Source organism: Lissotriton helveticus, chromosome 3_1 (genome assembly GCF_964261635.1).
Source record: "Lissotriton helveticus chromosome 3_1, aLisHel1.1, whole genome shotgun sequence".
NCBI classification, from domain to species: domain Eukaryota; kingdom Metazoa; phylum Chordata; class Amphibia; order Caudata; family Salamandridae; genus Lissotriton; species Lissotriton helveticus.
The window spans coordinates 1,458,834,217-1,458,853,410 of NC_136061.1; positions in this window are offsets into that span (position 1 = coordinate 1,458,834,217).

Genomic DNA, 19,194 nt, shown 5'->3' on the forward strand with positions numbered 1-19,194 from the left:
TCCTTTCAGTTCATCAAAAAACTCTGAGAGGGATGGACGGTCAGAACACAGACAAGAAGAGCACACAAAGTCCTGAGACACGCAACGTGCTTCAGACTATACTTCGAAAAAAGAACAGCCATAATTAAAACCTCAGCTTAAAAAGAAGAAAGTAGCAGGACTTAAAGTTAGACATGCCCAGAATTCTGAGGACTCAACTTCTGAATGAGGAATGGGCTCTGACGATTCTAGAAAGCGTAGCAGAAGTAACAATAGCTTGCCAGAACCTGTTGGAATTTCTTGTGACAGCGGAGTTGAATGAACATATCATGGTGGAAACACCTGATACATGAAATAACCCTCCAAATGGAGGGGGACCGTCCCAGAAAAATAAAAGGTCTCTATAGGGAGAACCTGACTCATGGCTATTATATCCTTTAGCTGAAAAAGTTTGGCTGCCTGAAACTGTTATGGATTGCCCAAAGGGAGAAATGGTAGTTTTACTGGGTTTTTCCTACCTCGTTCCAATATACTTAAAAGATACATACACGCAGGAGTGGGCGGCAGCACTTGCTTCAACATTATATTGTAACCATATTGGGTGGGATGCTGAGTCCCCTCACAATGAAATCCCAGTATAAATTACTCCAACTCCACAGAGACAGTACCCAATAAAACGAGAATGGTAAAAATAGGTCATTGAGATCTTAGATTAACTTGAATATAAGGGTGCAATTGAAAGTTGCACCTCTTCAATAAATAATCCTTTGTTTCCTGTAATTAAACCCTATAATTCATACGGTCTATTTTAGACTATAGACATCTGAACACATGCACTAAATCATTTGCAGTACATAATGCACATAGTGTTGCATTGATGACTAACATTGTGCGGAAGAAATACAAAACAACATTTGTTATCTCAAATGGATTTTTCAGCCAAAATATGGTGCCTGAAAGCAGATATTTAACATCTTTTTCAGTGTCAATCTTGTCGACTCCCCCAAGGGTATAAAAATAGCCCTGGGTTGTTTTCCACTATGGTTACAAAGTTACATCAGAATTTGGATGAAGAGGAATTGTCCTATGTAGATGATATTTATCTGACAGATGATGATTTGAAGGATCACTTGACCAGGGTGAGCAGCATTACTGTGGGGCTCGCCTCTGAAAGCTACAAAATTCTTTTTAAAAATTAAAAAATAGCCCACTTCAATGTCCTATTTTGGGGATATGAGTTATTGAGTGAAGGGTAAAGCCCGGCAGCTAACTTTTTAGAAAAGTGTGCGCCACTCCAACCCCCTAAATTGCTGAAAATCTACAATCCATATTAGGATTCTTTAATGTTGGCAAAACTTACATTTTACATTACACAGAAAAAGTAAAACCTTTCTGCGAGCATTGGACACAGGAACAAACAGATATCCTTAGTTTCATACAATCTGACATGATAGCGTCAAAACACTTGCAGACACACGGGAATGTCCGCAACCTCATGATACCGTTTATCAGGATATATTTACATGACTTTCTTTTAAACAGTCCAAATTGCATGCAAATCACACTTGTACACAAACGCTGAAATGCTTTTTGCTTCTACAGAAAAAATTCTGACAGCAGGACAGACCGCTGTAGCGAGAGAAAGAGCACTGGGGCTCAGGGGAAATGAATAATTATCGCAACTCCAGTACCAGCCTTATGGGCTGTTACAAAGGCTGGTGTTACTAATGCTAAAGCCTTACATCCAAGATGGATACAATGGGCTACATCGCTCACTGCAACAGATGTGTTATACAGATATGACTATACACTTAAAACACAAAAAAATTTGCAATATTTACACGAATATCCTCTCACAAATGAAATAATACTTCTAGATCACTTTGAATACATTATTTACATAGACGGATCTGCTCAGCTGGCCGTAGGAAGTAAACAGCAATACAGCGCTGAATGTGCAATTGTGAATGGTCGTATGCAGGAAGGCAAGTTCCATCCTAGCAGTACGAACACACAGTCTCTAGGAGACTGCACGGCACAGCTGGCACAATTAAAAACCCTATCACTAGCACTAATAAATATGGATTGAGAATTCCCCACACTAATTGTGTGCGTTTCTTTTATCTGTGTCCAGTTATACAATGAATATCTTTACTACTGGGGTCAAAATGTGATTAAAAACTCAAAAAGTGGCACAATTAAGCAGAAACTGCTATGGGAACAGGTAGATGAGTTGAAAAATTAACTACCAAGAGCTCATGTGATACACACGCTGAGTCACCAACGTGATGTCGTTCACGTTGGAGGGAATTAATTGGCCAATCAAGCCACAAAGGGGGCAATACGTACTGCTTCCATAGCTGTAATCACTTGTTCAAAAACGAAGATAGACGGACAGATAATGGTAGCTGCAATTGCTTCACGCACAAACAGCACAGCCTTGCCCAAAGGTTTTCCACTCAAGCACTCCTACAAGTTCTATGCAAATAACTTTCTGTATGCTCAAATTCCAGGAGTGGGGGATAGAGGAATACCAAACATGGATCACAGATTATATTGAAATTTCTAGCTGCACACAAAGGTTTAGGTTTTGCACATGCAGGAGTTTTCACAACAGTTTCTTTACGAAGCAACGCTATTGGTGGCCAGGATTAACGAAACAGACACAGAATTTTGTCCTAAATTGCGACATCGGTCAGCAGATGAAGGGTTCCATCGTAGCACGCCCAGCGCAGACACCATTACTGATATCAGACAGACCACTTGCTTGTGTTTATTTGGATCACTGCGGCCCCTTACAATCAGATGGGGCTTACAAGTATATATTGGTGGTAGTGGATTCATGCTCTAGATTCCGATGGGTATGACCTCAGTACTCTGCTGATGCTCAAACTGTTATAAAAGATTTGTGAGTCTTCATAGGGCATATGCAGTTGGCACATTACATAGTGACCGCGGCCCTGCGTTTAGCCCTAGGGCTTACAAGGAGGCCATGGGAAGTTTGTGTGTTACATTGTGGTACTCCTCTCCATACCATCCCAGGGGAAATTTGGTAATGGAGAGGAAAAACAAAGATTTAAAGCAATCTTGAACAGGAAGAGTATTAGGTTCTGGTGGTAGTTGGGTCAATCTCTTATACTGGATCAAAAGAGCCCTTAACAATATCTCAAGAAGTTCCCTAGGAGGTGTCACTAGTTATGAGGTCCTTTTTGGGACGAGAATGTAGGTACTTGATTTTGATTGTGAAAGCAAAGTGGTGGATGAAAAACCATTTGACATCAATAAACGTTTGGCGGTTTTACAGGATCTCAATGAGTTCCAGGTACTACAAAGCAATGTGCAAGTAAAACGCACCACCACTGGGGAAGTCAAGTTAGTCAAGGCAAGACCTGACTGGACCTCAAAAGCCAGGGATCTGGTCAGAGAAAATATTGTGGACAAAAAATAATTTGGGTCATCATACAGAAAGTCAGTCCCTGTCTTGGCTGTCGAAGGAACACGAAAAGTACTTCTTCCGCCTCTTGCCTTCAAAAAAGAAAATACATTAATCTCCATTGATCTGATCAAACTACACTATGTGGCCGATACTGAATAGTAGGCCTTCTGGGCTCCTGAGTAGGTGATGCTCTCCTCTCACTACCATACAGCAAGTTCAGACAGAAAGACATTTGAAGAGTCACCAATACCAAATAATGGAATCTCCAACAATGAAATGGAACTCGTTTTTCTGAAAACTGAACTTCAAAACACAAATGAAAGACAATTTTCAATTTGTCCTAACACCAATGTCTACATCAATATGCCTCCACAAGAGACGAATGCCAGTTCAGCAAAACCTGCTGAGCTACTAAAAATAGATCAAAACGCATCTGGTTACTTCGTCAATTTTGATACTTTCTTTCTGGAAATCAGTGAACCTGAAACAACACCAGTTTCAGTTTCCCTTAAGAAACAAATTTGTGGTTTCTACACTTTTCTGAAAACGACTTACCTGGTCTCACCATGGCTACATCTCTGGATAATAACTAGAATACTGTTTTTTCTGTTCTGGATTGGCCTAGTGAGTGTCTTTTGCTTACTCATGAATGGAAAATATCTCGCAGAATGCTCTGCAGTATCAAATGTGAACTTGGGCCTGAAACCTCATACGTCATCTCATCGTGAACAAAGAGACCTGTCCTTCATGAATATTACAGATGTTCCAATTCCTGCTGGTATAGTCTGAGACAAGGTTGCTTATGATGTGTTTGGTCACACTGAACTTTTGAAAATACTACATGTATTTAAAATTTCTCTAAATTATATCATTATCTCGAGTATATTTTCTGACGATTGGGATTTGGAAACTGGAAATAACATGTTGTCTGATTTAGAACAATCCACTGCATTTTCAAGCATTGAAATGTTAGAAGACACATCAGATTATAACACTATGTACTGTTACCATCAATATGGGTAGCACTTTTTACATAGATCCAGTATCCCACGTAATATTTTCACATACCACCAATGGTAACGTTGCCCAACACCACCAAAAGGTAGTTCAAAAACATTTGCACAGAAATGTCCTTTTTTTCAGGGTTCAACACTTCAGCCCCGACCTCATATTACTAGTTTGCACATAATACTGCACAGAAAGATATGCTAACTAACACCAAACAGATTTATTCTGCATCTATTATTTCCCAACTGTCTGAACAGGGTTTCTACTTATGGAAGGACACAATAGACATTAAATCAGTCTGGGGTTCAAAGGACTGACAGGTACAGGGAACAGAAGCACTATTTCGAGCATGCCTCATCCCACAGCAGATATTTCTGAATGACACTGTCTTGCAATAGTCAAAAACAAGGATTTGAACACACCTCAGATTCCCATACCATCACACATGAATTTTACATCACAAGGAGGGGATACAATAGGTGATATCATACCGTACAATTCATCACAGCCCCAATTGGAATGGATGGTTAGCTTGGCCCACAGGCATGAACAGATATCAATCATGAATCAGGGGTGCAACCAAAGGGTTTAGTATCCATAGGCTGGAACAAACGCTATGTACAAAGAGAACATCCGGGGATGGTGACATCATACAGTTTTGGATAGTTATGCCTCAATTGGCTAAAAACCTCGACACTGTCCCAGGTGAAAGAGCACTTATACTGACTATCAGATAAGGTGGATCTAAGGGATTTTTTATTATGTCCCCAAAAGCCAGGTCAGAAATGTTTCTTATACCCTGTCTATGATGAAATCTGTAAATTCTCTCAACAAGAAGTTGTGGAGAGACTCCGTGAAATTGATAGAATTAACCTAGAAAAGGCGTTTGCTGTAGTTGACAATGGTATGGTATGACTACATTAACATCCAGGATTTATTCACTGGGCAAGATTGTATCTTCTGCTATAGATCAACTAGAACAGGACTTGTCCATACTGCAAAACGGACAATCTCAAATACGTTCTAGTATGTTATTCAACTGGACGCTGCAATGAATGCGCACTGGTTATGTGCCTTGGCGATATATCAACAGTACGTCCCAATTTTCTGCATACAATCTAACTAAGAAGCAGATAACAATGGCACAAAGGGGAGCAAATATTCATTGCTGCGTATTGAAAAACTGGACCAATAATCTTTTACTGTGTCAGAGTCACCATCCACAGAATGGTTAATCCATGGCCATATAACATTTGCGGTCACAACTTTCCAGTTTCAGTATTGCCTAGAACAACAACTGGTAGGCGGATATGAAGCGATAAGTAGGACATTCATCATGGAATCTTGGGATTTACCATAAAGATTTTGATGCAGGAGTGGGGACATGGAAGTGTTTCTAAGCGGTACTAACTGCAAGAACACTTTAAGTGGATCTCTCATATCCCAGTATATCATGCTTCATGGGGCCTGTAATGATTCAGTCGCTAACTTATCCTTTCACTTGAAAGGATCACCAGCTGCCGTGATTACTCCGGTGTTCAAATTGTTTTCACATAGGAGTTACTTGATGCTGAATGATCAAGGTTGTGTGGGATGCTCTCGGGTAGGGCATATCTGGTCACTGTAAGCTCCAGGGTTACTTGCTGTATTCAAGTATTATTTCCACTGACCCATACGGTCAGAGGCACGCCGTTATGGCCTTCTCAAATGTTTCCTTTATACTGTTTGATACTCTGAGCCGAATGAAAGCCATGCTTTTACAGAAAACCGTGCCCTTAACCTCTACCCGAGAGACTTTTGATCTCCAGGTCGCGAGGCCCTCAGCTGAGATACTGGCACTAGTACGAACAAAGTGCCCTTTCCATTTCACAGAAATGGTACAACATATCTTTAACATGTCTGCTAAGATTGGTATAGTACACCTATTTAAGACCATAGGTTCTGGACTGTTAAGCACCTTTCAGACAGTCTTTGCAGTTAATTCCTACTTCATACACTTTGTATTCGGAAGCAATTTTGGAGGGCTTCCCCTTATCCTGTTCCTAATAGCAGGTATCCTGATTGCCATTTTTCTGCTGCACAATGGACGTCCCTGTCACCAACAAGATGGAAAAAACACTCACTCCTGGGGCACCGTTACCGTGATCGCATGGTACTCCATCTGGGCACACCTCGCCTTCGCGAACTGACCAAGTCTTGGTTGCTGTCATTTAGACCAGTCTGGATCGACTGTGTTCTGCCTGTCCTTCAATGCCTGTTCTGTGGACAAGAACGCGTGTTGTATATTTGTCTAACACTTCCATCGCTTGCACCACCGGACATTGATGCTTCACTGGACCCAATATTGGCCCATGTTCTACTGTGTCCTCAGTGTATTCCAATTTTGATGTCTGCATTCATTGTTCGAACTATATATGCAAACATATTTTAGTGTAACTTCTACCACTTAAAATATAACTTTAGCATTTTTAGCATTTTTTAAGATTTGGAAAATGCATTAAAGTTTTTTGACTAATTAGTTGTTTGGGTATGGATACCTAGAAGTACATACAAATATAGTATGTCGTTAGTCGGATGAGCTGTGGGTGTTATGTTTCATATAGTTATCCCAATATAGGCTCGGGAAGTCACCTAACCTTTCACCTATATTTTCCCCTACCATTACACTACATAAAGTTTCTTGGGACTGACCTTTTACCTAGTTACAGTACTGCTTACAAGACATGGGGTGTTCCCTGAAAACCAGCTTTATCCATTATGTATGAGTATTCTTGGAAACACAGCAGGACTACCATCTCCTGCATAATAACTTCGTATGAGAGTCATTCCTTCCATCATCCTAAGTCTGGCATGACACTGCAAGGTAGAGACCCTGAGGGTACCACTTTGGGTAAATATACACCATATCTTTGCTGAGGCAGGGAGAGGAGAATAAGGACTTCCATTCTGACACACTGACGCAAGACGCTGAGGTCTCTGCATGCAGACCCTCCAGCTCGCTGTGGTCGGATATCCCTCGTGGGAAGTCCAACTCGAAACCAAGATGGGGTCCCACACTAACTCTCTTCAGGTAATGGGCTTGACTTTATTCTAGAGGGATTCTTGGCTCTACACCCACATACATGCTAGGTACATCTAGTTAGGGTTGCATCGTAGGAGTGCGCATTTTATTGTAATGTATTTCTATAACTGCCTGCATTGATTGTTTTAGCACTATGGTATAAATCTACCATCCTTTTACTCTGTTGGTTATTATTATCATTTATATCTGTTTCTGTCTAATGTTTGTTTCAACACACCTATTTTACACTAGAATGACGCTGGTTCAATAAATGCTTATTGAAAATGTCCCCACCGTTTATTCTGTGTATCTCTCCGAGAAAAAGTGAGCAGGGTTTCAAGTGGCACTGTGAGCTAGCTGGTATACAGGCCAACATACTCTGTGGGGGTGTCTGGAATCAGTCTGAACACCAATCCCACAGTCTATTTTGTCTAAACACACAGATCGTATATACGTTTTTAGAAACTACACGACAACCCCACAGAGGTCGGTATGTATACAAAGGTTTCCCATAAACAAACATAAAACAACTATCATAACAATGTAATTTTGTTCCCTCCTGGTTAAGTTTAAGCACGAGCAGGAGGATTCAGCATTCAGCTCCCCAAGCTTGATAGCTTACCATAGAAATTTCCAGGCACACCAGCAGTAAAGATGCACATGTTTGCTCATGCTTGGACCTGTAAATACCTGTATTATAACTCATCTGCAAACCGTGGGACGATTTTCACTCCCTGGTAGATACCAGTTGTCGATGACACAGAGCCATCTGGGTCCGAGCCAGACTCTGAGGGGTGCTCACTAAGTAGAAGAGCAAAGGAATTAATGCTGTGCAGTGTGGCCTCTTGATCCGCTGCCACTTGATCCCAGGATGGTTTCATCCTAATGGATCTCCGCTTGTGTCATTGAGGTCTGGGCACCAACCATTCCCCTGCACTCCAATCTTCAGTTGGACCCAGTATCAGTCCCTTGGCATGCAGCCAAATCCATACATCTTTCAGGGAGCAGAAAATGTGGGTTGTCTCTCCATCGATCACTTTGAGTTTCCCTAGAAAAAGAAGCGCATACTTAAAATTCAAAACGCTGAGGTGTTGTTTACCCTCGTGTAGGAGCCACATAGTTGCTGCACCTTCATAGAGTAGTCAGAGTACGCTGTGATAACTGTGTTCTCACACTGCTAGTGCACCTTTGCTCTGAACTGCTGTGGTAGCAGGTCACAGTCCTGATAGTTGAGAAGTCGAGCAATAATAGGGGCAGTGTGGTGCACCTGGGGGGGGGTTTGCCCAGTATCCTTTGTCTCCTTACTATGAAAAAGAATGTAGGCACCTTGTCTGCCAGCTCCTTTGCCATCAATTCGTTTTTGAGAAAAAGTTCCACACGGGTTCCTTCGGCTTATTCAGGAAATCCCAGTAGGTGGATGTCATTGCACGTAGAGCGGGTCTCTGCATCTTCTGCTCTGTGGTGTAGTGTGGTCAAATATGACAAGTTATTTTGCATGTGATACAACGCATGCCATTACGACGCAGTCGTTACAACAACCATGTTGTTACATCGCATACTATTACAACACAAGTTGTTACAATAACTTATTGTAGGGGCCAGTGGATGTTGGAATAGTATAATTTATTATGGCAACTCCAGTCTTTGCAACAGTAGGGAAGGTGTTGGATTTTAAATCTAACACCTTCTGGCACATACAGTCGTTGTATTGTGATGTAACAATGCGGTCATTGTAGAAACCGCGTTGTAATGGCATGCGTTGTATCGCATGTGATGTAAACTATGTCTCGCAGAGTGGTCACCTCATCCCCCATCGACTTTAGTTGCAACTGCAGTTCCTGCATTATGGGTCTAATTACAATGAGGGCAGACTCTGCTTTATCCACCAGGTCAGCAAGTTTACAATGGTAAGCCCTCAGCAAATTTACATCCAGAGAGACAGTGTCAATCTGGACTTCCAGGGGGAATTTAGTGTCTCGATAGCCTGCAGACCTTTGTCAAACTGAGTGGAGTGAGTGCAAAGTGTAGCCGCCAGATGATTCAGAGTGTTTAGGGTCCAGTCCATGGAAGTAGAGGATGGCATAGGCTAACTTTTATCTGGGGTAAAGGATTGGTGGTCTTTCTTTTCACCGTCATTTTGTCCTCACAATATAAACTTAGAGTTAGTTGGGAGTGAGTAGGATAGACAGCAAGACACTGTCATCTTGTGGTGCGTATTCACAAGTCTATGGTAGTAGAGTAGGTAGTGGTATCCTATGCCAACTCGCCAATGTCTATCCCCTATTGTTTCTAGGTATAGTTAGGATCAGTGGCCTCTCCCTCACACCAGATTTCAAATATCATCAATCAGGGAGTTTAGTATGCAAGACTGTGGAGCAGTAACTGGTACTAGGTGCAGCAATCCAGGCATCGGAGGTTAGGCCGAACCAAAGTTGTCGTGGTAGACAATTTCACTGTGATCTGGCAAAGCAGTCTGGGGCACCATGTGTGCAATATCACAGTGCTATTGTGAGTTCCCACAACTGGGTGAAGTCAGTTTGTATGTCTTTATTGCTGCACTACTACTCCAATTGGCAAGATTCACAGGAGACAGACTGACAGGGGCAAGCCATGTCCACTACTCAATATACATGTCCAGCATTCAGAGAGATGGAACTAGGCAACCCTCCCCATACTACTTGTACCCCCAGTGTCACCTGAAGGAGGCTCTTGGATGATCTATGATTACACCAAGGCCTGGCGAGAATGCTGTAGGATGAGATCAGGGCACCAGGAGGCTTGGGAAGTAAAGTGCTAGAGTCAGAGCGCCATAGGCAATAAGACCTAGCAGAAAGGACTCACCACAATGTCATCTTCTAATAACACCTGAAAACCCTTCCCGTGGGCCCACAGCTCCTCCAAGTGTATGGGTGTAGCGTATGGTAGGGCTGTCTCAGTCATGCAGCTTCAACCTGTATGCTCTGCTGCAGCACAGTCACGGATTTTTAAGTGTGTGCATTGGCACTCTCTGGTTGTATGTTTTTAGGATCAGGCAGGTGAGCGGTGAGTTGTGCAGGAGTTACTTGGTGGCTGAAGTGCACCATGGCGATGCAGACTCAGTCTTGCGTCACTGCCAGCTGAGGGGCTCCACTCAGGGAGCGGAAGTCAGCTGGCGAGTTGTCAAGGCAGTGTCTGCCAGAATAAGTCCCTTTGTGTCTTTTCTCCTCCCTGGAATGTCAGTCGAGTGCGTGAGGTCTTACGGGTCCTGGACTGTAGCAAGCACGTGCCCACACCCAGGGGGAGAAGATAGTCCTTCAGGGCATCACACAATCAGCAATGAAGGATCATCATCCCCTCCTACCCTAGTAGGAGTGGTCGCACGCCACAGACCCCACAATTTTCCGGGGCCACATCTTGGAAGGCCTCGCCTTAGACCTCACCTTCGGCCTCCATTATGGGCTACCTACTGGACAGGTAATGCAGTAATGTTCACCAGGGACAAGTCTCTTTTGGCCTCATGTGATAAAGAATGGGGAGTAAGCACTTCAGCTACTAGTTCTGGTTAAGGACAATCTGGGAGATAGTGTACATTCAGAAGTGGAAAAAAACTGTAATGAATCCAAGCCAGAGGAAGAGAAAAAATAGTGGAGGAAAATCCAACAGTAGGGCCATGGAGGAATCAGGTGAATCCTCTGACCTCGGTCCCAGGATCTCACTTCCCCAGGCAGCTCCACAGTTCTCCCTCGTCCTGCAGCCTGCCAGACCTTCGCTGCAGGGTTCGAGCCCTCCCTGAGTCAGCCGGTCTGTATTGTCCTGCTGCAGTGTGACTGGTGGTTGTGCCTTTGTCACCTTTTGTCCTATACTGTGCCTGTTATTTCACTCTTTTTAACCTGTATTTTGTAGTTAGGGAAGTGGATACAGTGATGGTCGGTCCAGTGGAGTTCGGTGGTGTGGCTTGTAGTTAGGGAAGCGTGCCCTTTGTTGTTTACTGTTTTCTGTCTGCTGACCACGCCCCTCTGCCCTGCCCATGCCTCCCAGCTGCTCTTCTCCCCCCCCGTCCCCCACAAATGTCGACCGCTGTGTGGTCGCGCAGCTGGCACGCCAATGGCGCGCCTGGGGCAAGTCCGTCTGCGCCTAGCACTAGACTCCCTGGCCCACACGACCCCCACAAGACCCAACACCGCCAATGATAGCCAGAAACCGGTCCTAGGATGCTTGATTCCGGTCCAGGTAAGACATGGCTTGGCAGTTCGGGCTGGACTGTTCCCATGAGGCACAGGGTCAAGACTGATTTGCATATAATCACGTCTGAACTGGGATGGCTTGGTGAGCAAAATAACGATGGATTAAACTCAGATCTGTGACTGGGGGTGAATGTTTTGCCATTGTGCAACATTCCGTCCATCATCTTGTGTGTTTTGCTGTTCACCCTATGTGGGAAGGGTATGCCCAGACGTGGGTCCTGTGCTCACTAACCCACTGGAGTCAAGCTATCCTGGCTGAAGACGGCTGATAGCCAGAAACCGGTCCTAGGATGCTTGATTCCGGTCCAGGGAAGACATTGCTTGGCAGTTCGGGCTGGACTGTTCCCATGAGGCACAGGGTCAAGACTGATTTACATATGGCCATGTCTGAACTGGGGTGGCTTGGTGAGCAAAATAACGATGGATTAAACCCAGATCTATGAATGGGGGTGAATGGTTTGCCATTGTGCAACATTCCGTCCATCATCTTGTGTGTTTTGCTGTTCACCCTATGTGGGAAGGGTATGCCCAGACGTGGGTACCATGCTCACTAAGCCACTGGAGTCAAGCTATCCTGGCTGAAGACGGCTGATAGCCAGAAACCGGTCCTAGCATGCTTGATTCCGGTCCAGGGAAGACATGGCTTGGCAGTTTGGGCTGGACTGTTCCCATGAGGCACAGGGTCAAGACTGATTTGCATATGGCCATTTCTGAACTGGGATGGCTTGATGAGCAAAATAACGATGGATTAAACCCAGACCTGTGGCTGGGGGTGAATGTTTTGCCATTGTGCAACATTCCGTCCATTATCTTGTGTGTTTTACCGCTAAGACACCAACATCCTCCATGCACTCAACGCCAGCCGAAACTCCACCTGCTTCCAGGCCATCCCGAAATTCACCCACGATCCTCTTCGCCTGCCGAAATTGCAGCTACACCAGCCAGCGCATTCCATCACATCCTGCCCATCCTAACACTGCAGGCCACACCCATCTCAGCTGCATACTACTCAACACCTGCTCAGTCCACTAGCACGCCGTCGAACTCTGGGACCTGCTCGACTCCACCCCCCCAGACGTCGCCTTCCTGACGGAGACCTGGATGAACACCTCCTCGGCACAGGACATAGCCATAGCCATCCTGGACGGCTACAAGATCCCACGCAGAGACTGGAACAACAACAAACCAGGAGGAGGAATCGCCATCATCCACAGGAACACCATCAAAATCTCAACCAACACCGAAGAAGCTCTCAGCTTGGCTGAACACCTCCACTTCCAGATCCATGTCGATCACAACACCACCCTCAGAGGAACCCTTGTCTACAGACCCCACGGACCTCGACCACAGTTTAGCTAATCCATCGCGGACCTCATCAGCACACACTCCCTCGCCTCCACAGACTACATCCTCCTCAGAGACCTGAATTTCCACCTCGAGAACGCCAACGACAATAACTCCACAACACTGATCGACAACCTCGCCAACCTCGGACTCAAACAGCTTGTCACCCACTCTGCCGGACACACGCTCACCCCATCTTCTCCGCAAGCCCCCACGTCTCCTTCAGCCACACCACCGAACTCCACTGGACCAACCATCGTTGCATCCACTTCACCTTCCAGAAACCCACCACGCACCACCGCACCCAACTGGTCGCCCGCCGAAGCTGGAGAAAAATAACCGAATACCAGCTAAACACCGCCCTGGCCCGATGCCCACCCGCCGACCCCACTGAACCCCGACACCACCACCAGCAACCTCAGGCGCTGGATCGACGACTGCGCCAACACTCTCACCCCGTTCAAGAAACCCTCCAACAGACACACCATCAAGAATGCTAGATGGTTCTCCACAGAACTCCTGACCTCCAAACAAACCTGCCAAAAACTAGAGAAGAAATGGCACCGCGATCAGACACCGGAGAACCAAGAAGCCCACAAAAATGCCATGCGCCAACACCATCACCTCATCAGAGCTGCCAAAAGGGCCTCCTTCAAGGACCTCCTCGAAAACAACGCACACAACAGCAAAGAGCTCTTCAACATCGTGAAGGAACTCTCCAACCCCAGCTCAAACACCACCGACATCCCACCATCGCAAGACCTGTGCAACTCCCTTGCCACCTTCTTCCACCGCAAGATCACCGACATCCATGACAGCTTCGACAACCTGACCTCCCCAACAACCAACGACACCTCAGACCCCACAGCCACCACCCACAGCAACCCCCTGCTCACCTGGACCCACATCAATGACGACGACACCTTCAAGATCATGATCACCATCCACTCAGGCTCCCCGTCAGACCCAAGCCCACACCACATCTTCAACAAAGCCAGCGCCACCATCGCACCCCATCTCCGCAAGGCCATCAACATCTCCTTCGAGACCGCGATCTTCCCGGAGAGCTGGAAGCACGCCGAGATCAACGCCCTGCTGAAGAAACCCAAGGCAGACCCGAGAGACCTCAAGAACTTCCGGCCCATCTCCTTGCTCCCGTTCCCGGCAAAGGTCATTGAGAAAGCCATCAACAAACAGCTGACCTGCTACCTCGAGGAGAACAACATCCTGGACCCGTCCCAGTCCGGGTTCCGCAGCAGCCACAGCACCGAAACCGCCCTCATCGCCGCCATTGATGACATCAGGGCCCTGCTGGACAAAGGCAAAACCGCGGCCCTCATCCTCCTGGACCTATCAGCCACCTTTGACACTGTCTGCCACCGCACCCTATGCAAACGCCTCCACAATGCAGGGATCCGAGACAAGGCTCTGAAATGGACCACCTCCTTTCTCTACGGCAGAACCCAGAGCGTCCGCCTCTCCCCTTTCCAGTCCGAGGCCTCCAAGATCATCTGCGGCGTACCCCAAGGATCATCCCTCAGCCCGACACTGTTCAACATCTACATGGCCCCGCTCACCCACGTCGCCAGGCTGCACGACCTCAACATCATCTCCTATGCCGACAACACACAGCTGATCCTCTCCCTCACCAAGGACCCCCTCACGGCCAAAACCAACCTCCACGAAGCAATGAAGGCCGTCGCCAAATGGATGAAGGACAGCCGCTTTAAGCTGAACTCGGACAAGACGGAGGTCCTCATCCTCGGCTCCACCCCCTCAGCTTGGGACGACTACTGGTGGCCAACCGCCCTGGGAGCAGCACCAACACCCACCGACCACGCACGCAACCTGGGTTTCATCCTCGACTCAACACTCTCCATGACCAAGCAAGTCAACACCGTCGCTTCCTCCTGCTTCAACACCCTTTGCATGCTCCGGAAGGTCTACTGGTGGATCCTAACCGACACAAGAAGAACGGTCACCCAGGCCCTCGTCAGCAGCAGGCTGGACTACAGAAACGCCCTCTAAGCTGGTGCCCCGGCCAAACTGCCAAAACAACTGCAACGCATACAGAACGCCTCTGCCCGCCTTTTCCTCAATATCCCTTGACACAGCCACATCACCCCCCACCTGAGAGACCTGCAGTGGCTCCCCGTCAACAAGAGGATCACCTTCAAACTCCTCAACCATGCACACACAACACCAGACCAGCTTACCTCAACAGACGACTCATCTTCCACATCCCGAACCTCAAGCTCCGCTCCACTGACCACGCCCTCGCTACCGTCCACCGCATCCGAAGAATGGCCACGGGCGGCAGATCGTTCTCCTACCTCACTGCCAAGACCTGGAACACACTCCCCATCCTCCTACGGCAAACCCAAGACTTACTTACCTTTAGGAAACTACTCAAGACCTGACTCTTCGAACAGTAGCAGCACCCCTTCCCCCAGCGCCTTGAGACCTTCACGGGTATGTAGTGCGCTTTACAAATTTCATGATTGATTGATTGATGAGTCTGTTTCAGTCAAAGGAACAGTGGAAGCACACCACACATGGAAGTCAAAGAAGAAAAATCATCAATGTTGACAAAACAACTGGGGGCGTTCTTAGTAAACACAGGGACATTATCAGGCAGACAGACATCTCCAAAGGTGACCAATAGTACATAACGGAATGGTGCGGAGCAGCAGTGGAAAATGGCAAAATCATGGTCGAAACACATTCTGTGTTATTATCATTAACTGGTGTGATTGAAAGTTCAGCATCTTAAGACCGCAGCTGGGGTGTAGAAAGATTTGGACTGCTTAATGCATGAAGAGCGATTTTGTGCAGAGAAGGGAGAGGTGTGTAGGAACTATCCTAGAATCCTTTGCGGCCAACTTTGGAGGACTGGTCACATGATATAGCTTGATCAAATCAATAGAAACTTGTGTTTCTGTTCACAACCAGCAAGCAGTGGACACATCACTGTTCAAGTACCTTGGACTGCCTTGACAGGCACCAGGGCACGGTAGGATGGGCCAAACTCTTTTTTATCTGCAATCTACTTTCGAACTAAATCCCCAACTTTAGAAATCCAGCTCATCTCTGAAGTCATGCATGGTGTATATCTGAGTGAAGGGTTTGGGACACATTTTAAAGGTCCCATCTGTCATCCAGGTTTGACATTGGGTAAGTTTTATTAGGTTGTCTGATGTACAGAATATTATGATTAGTTTCTGAATATTTAGGTTGTAATGTGAAAGGAAAGGTTCCTCTTTTTGTGTTATTGTAAAATGTGTATGTGTTGCTATCTTCCAGGGGTAGGTGGGGTATCACTGGTGGCTTTTTAGTTCATGCAGTTAAACTTTTTAAAGTGGTTATAGGTGGTAGTTGCCCTGGTATGTGTTTGGGACCATAGGATTGTTGGCTCCTGGGAGCTAGTGCTTGTCTCTCTTATATCCTGCAATCTTTCACTTAATTCTATTCTGTAACAGTTGGGGCTGTTTGTGCTCTCCTATATGAACTAAAACATTGTAGTTGCCCTCCCATTAAATGCGTTAGAATAATATTTAGTACATATCCAGTTTATATATTCTGTATTCTGATGATGCATTTTCTTGACTGTAGGTGTAGTCCATGTAATTTGGTAAATTAATTTTCTTTCTGTGAAGTGATAAATTTGGCAGCATTGAATGTGTACCTTAAAGAAGTGTAATAGTTTATATATATATAATATTTTAATCTTTTTCACGTTTGTTATTAACATGCAGAAAATACAAGTACTTCTATTTATTATACTTACATTTGTTTAGATATTTCACACAGTTTTGTATACTTTCCATTGGAGGTGTTCTAATGTGGAGAAACTGCTTTTTTCTGTTGAATGAAAACAAGTGTATGTTTAATAATAAATGTTAATTAATGTCTTGGCATTTTTTAGAAGTTTTGGTTGTTAGGTTTATTTTTACTTGTTAATTAGGAAAGTTTATACTTTTTTATTAATTTATGTATACTTACTTTTTTATATCTTTTTGTTGGTAATCTATAGTTGTTATTTTATAGATTACTTTCTTAGGAAGTCTATGTAAAGATATAGAAGTTGGAGAGTGTGTTTATTTGCTCTTTTCGATTGTTAAGTTTAATAACAGTTACTTTTTAGTTTAAATACAACTTGGTTTGATAATTGTTGAGATGTGTATATTTTTTCTTTAATGGTCTGGTGAGAGAATCTGGTACAGGTTTCTCGCCTTGGGCATTTGTCATTTTTGAAGAATTGAGATGTTTATATTAGTGTGACTGTTACATTGTTGAGTTAGTTGATTGTTTGCTGTCATTGGTTAAAAGTGTTTATAGTTTTATTTTCTTGGTTGGTTTAGTTGATTTTGAATTTTTTTATTCAGTTGAGTCCTCTATGTTAAATGCTAATTTAGGATTTATATTTAATATACGATGCATAGTTTTATATTCATGGATACACATGTATTTATATATAAATATATATTTAATAATATTTAGGTTTGGTGTTGAAATGTTTCTAGTTAATGCTAATTCTTTTGGGTGTTGCATTGTTTATATTTTAGGTAGATAATTGTTGGGGTGAATAGTAACTATTTTGTTGATGTAATTTATTTTTATTACATTTAAATATGTATATACAAAGTTTTGGGTTTATTTCAAGTAATTGTGTTATATAAAAAGTGTGTTTTATTCTATTTATTAATGATTATTTAAATATGTTGGCAATAATTTTGTCATTGACATTGTTTGAATAGATATTTTTGACATATTGTATGTTTATTTAAGGTAATGATATTTTTGTTTCTGGTATTTTTATTTTCGATATATAGGTAAAAATCCATATTTTTGACAATAATATTTGTGTTTTTGATATTTTTGCTTTTATCGATGAGTATAGGAAGTTGATATTTTAGTAATTGATATTTAATTTCTGAAATGTTAATGTTTTGATACAATATGCATCAATATGTCAGTGATTAGCATCCTGGGTGCAAGTCTGGGTTAACGAAGCACTTCAATACTCCTTCCTTATCAATAGGGGCACCAGATGAGATTTCAGCCTGTTTCCACTCCTATTTGCATTATGAATAGAATCTCTGGTTGAAAGTAAGAGGCTCTGGTGGAAGAATTGTATTGGGTAGGATAGCCAGAGGACCATATACCTCTGTTCACAGATGATGTACTCCTCTTCCAGCAGAATACTCACATGACTAAGTCCTGAAAAATGAATATACTGTGTCTCTACACAGGTGCAGCATGATCTGTAGTTAACTGGAGAAAATCCTTCTTGGTGCCATAAGTCCTCTGGGGCCGTATTACAAAACATGCCAAAGGAGCACAAATGCATGCGCCGTCCCAGTGCTGCACAACCTTGCTTCTGCCCTGGGGGAGTGCATTTGATATAAATACAATGCACTGAGCACACCATTTGGAAGATGTGCTCAGCACTAACAAGGAAGTGCACCGTATTCTATAATATAGCCACTGGTGGATAAAATGCCATAGCAACCACAACTGCAGATACACACAGGTAATTTTCAATAATTGGGGATCAAAATTGATATGCTCTTCCATTGGGCATCGAGCCTTAACATCTCCCCATTGTTGACACTACAAGAACACAACATCCGGAAATAGTTTGCTTTCCCACTGTTAATAACCGGTAAAGTGACAAAATGTTAGCCCTTCCAAAATGATTATATCTCATGTAAAATGATCAAATGATCAATACACTATTACAAAATCCTTTTTTGACAATCTGAAAGCCAACCTAAGAGCATTCTGGTGTCTAGGCTAAACGGCCAAGGATATCCTGTTCCAAATGCACACAGAACACATATAATAGTGTTCTGGGCATGGCTGATGTACAGCTCTACAACGTACAGTTTTCAATGAATGGATGTCTGGATACAGGGATGAACCAGCACATAAACTGGAGCTGGACCATTTTCAAGAAGTTAATCCTGCTCTCCTTTTATACCCCTCCACAATCCCTAAAAACCTCCCAGAGTTGACTACGCTTGTGCTGAGGGTCTGGTGCAAAGCATTATCATACATTACTTGGTATCAAGGACCCACATTGGAAACCTTACTGTGGCAGGGTGACTGGCTCACAACCACAAAGATGGCACCCGAATGTA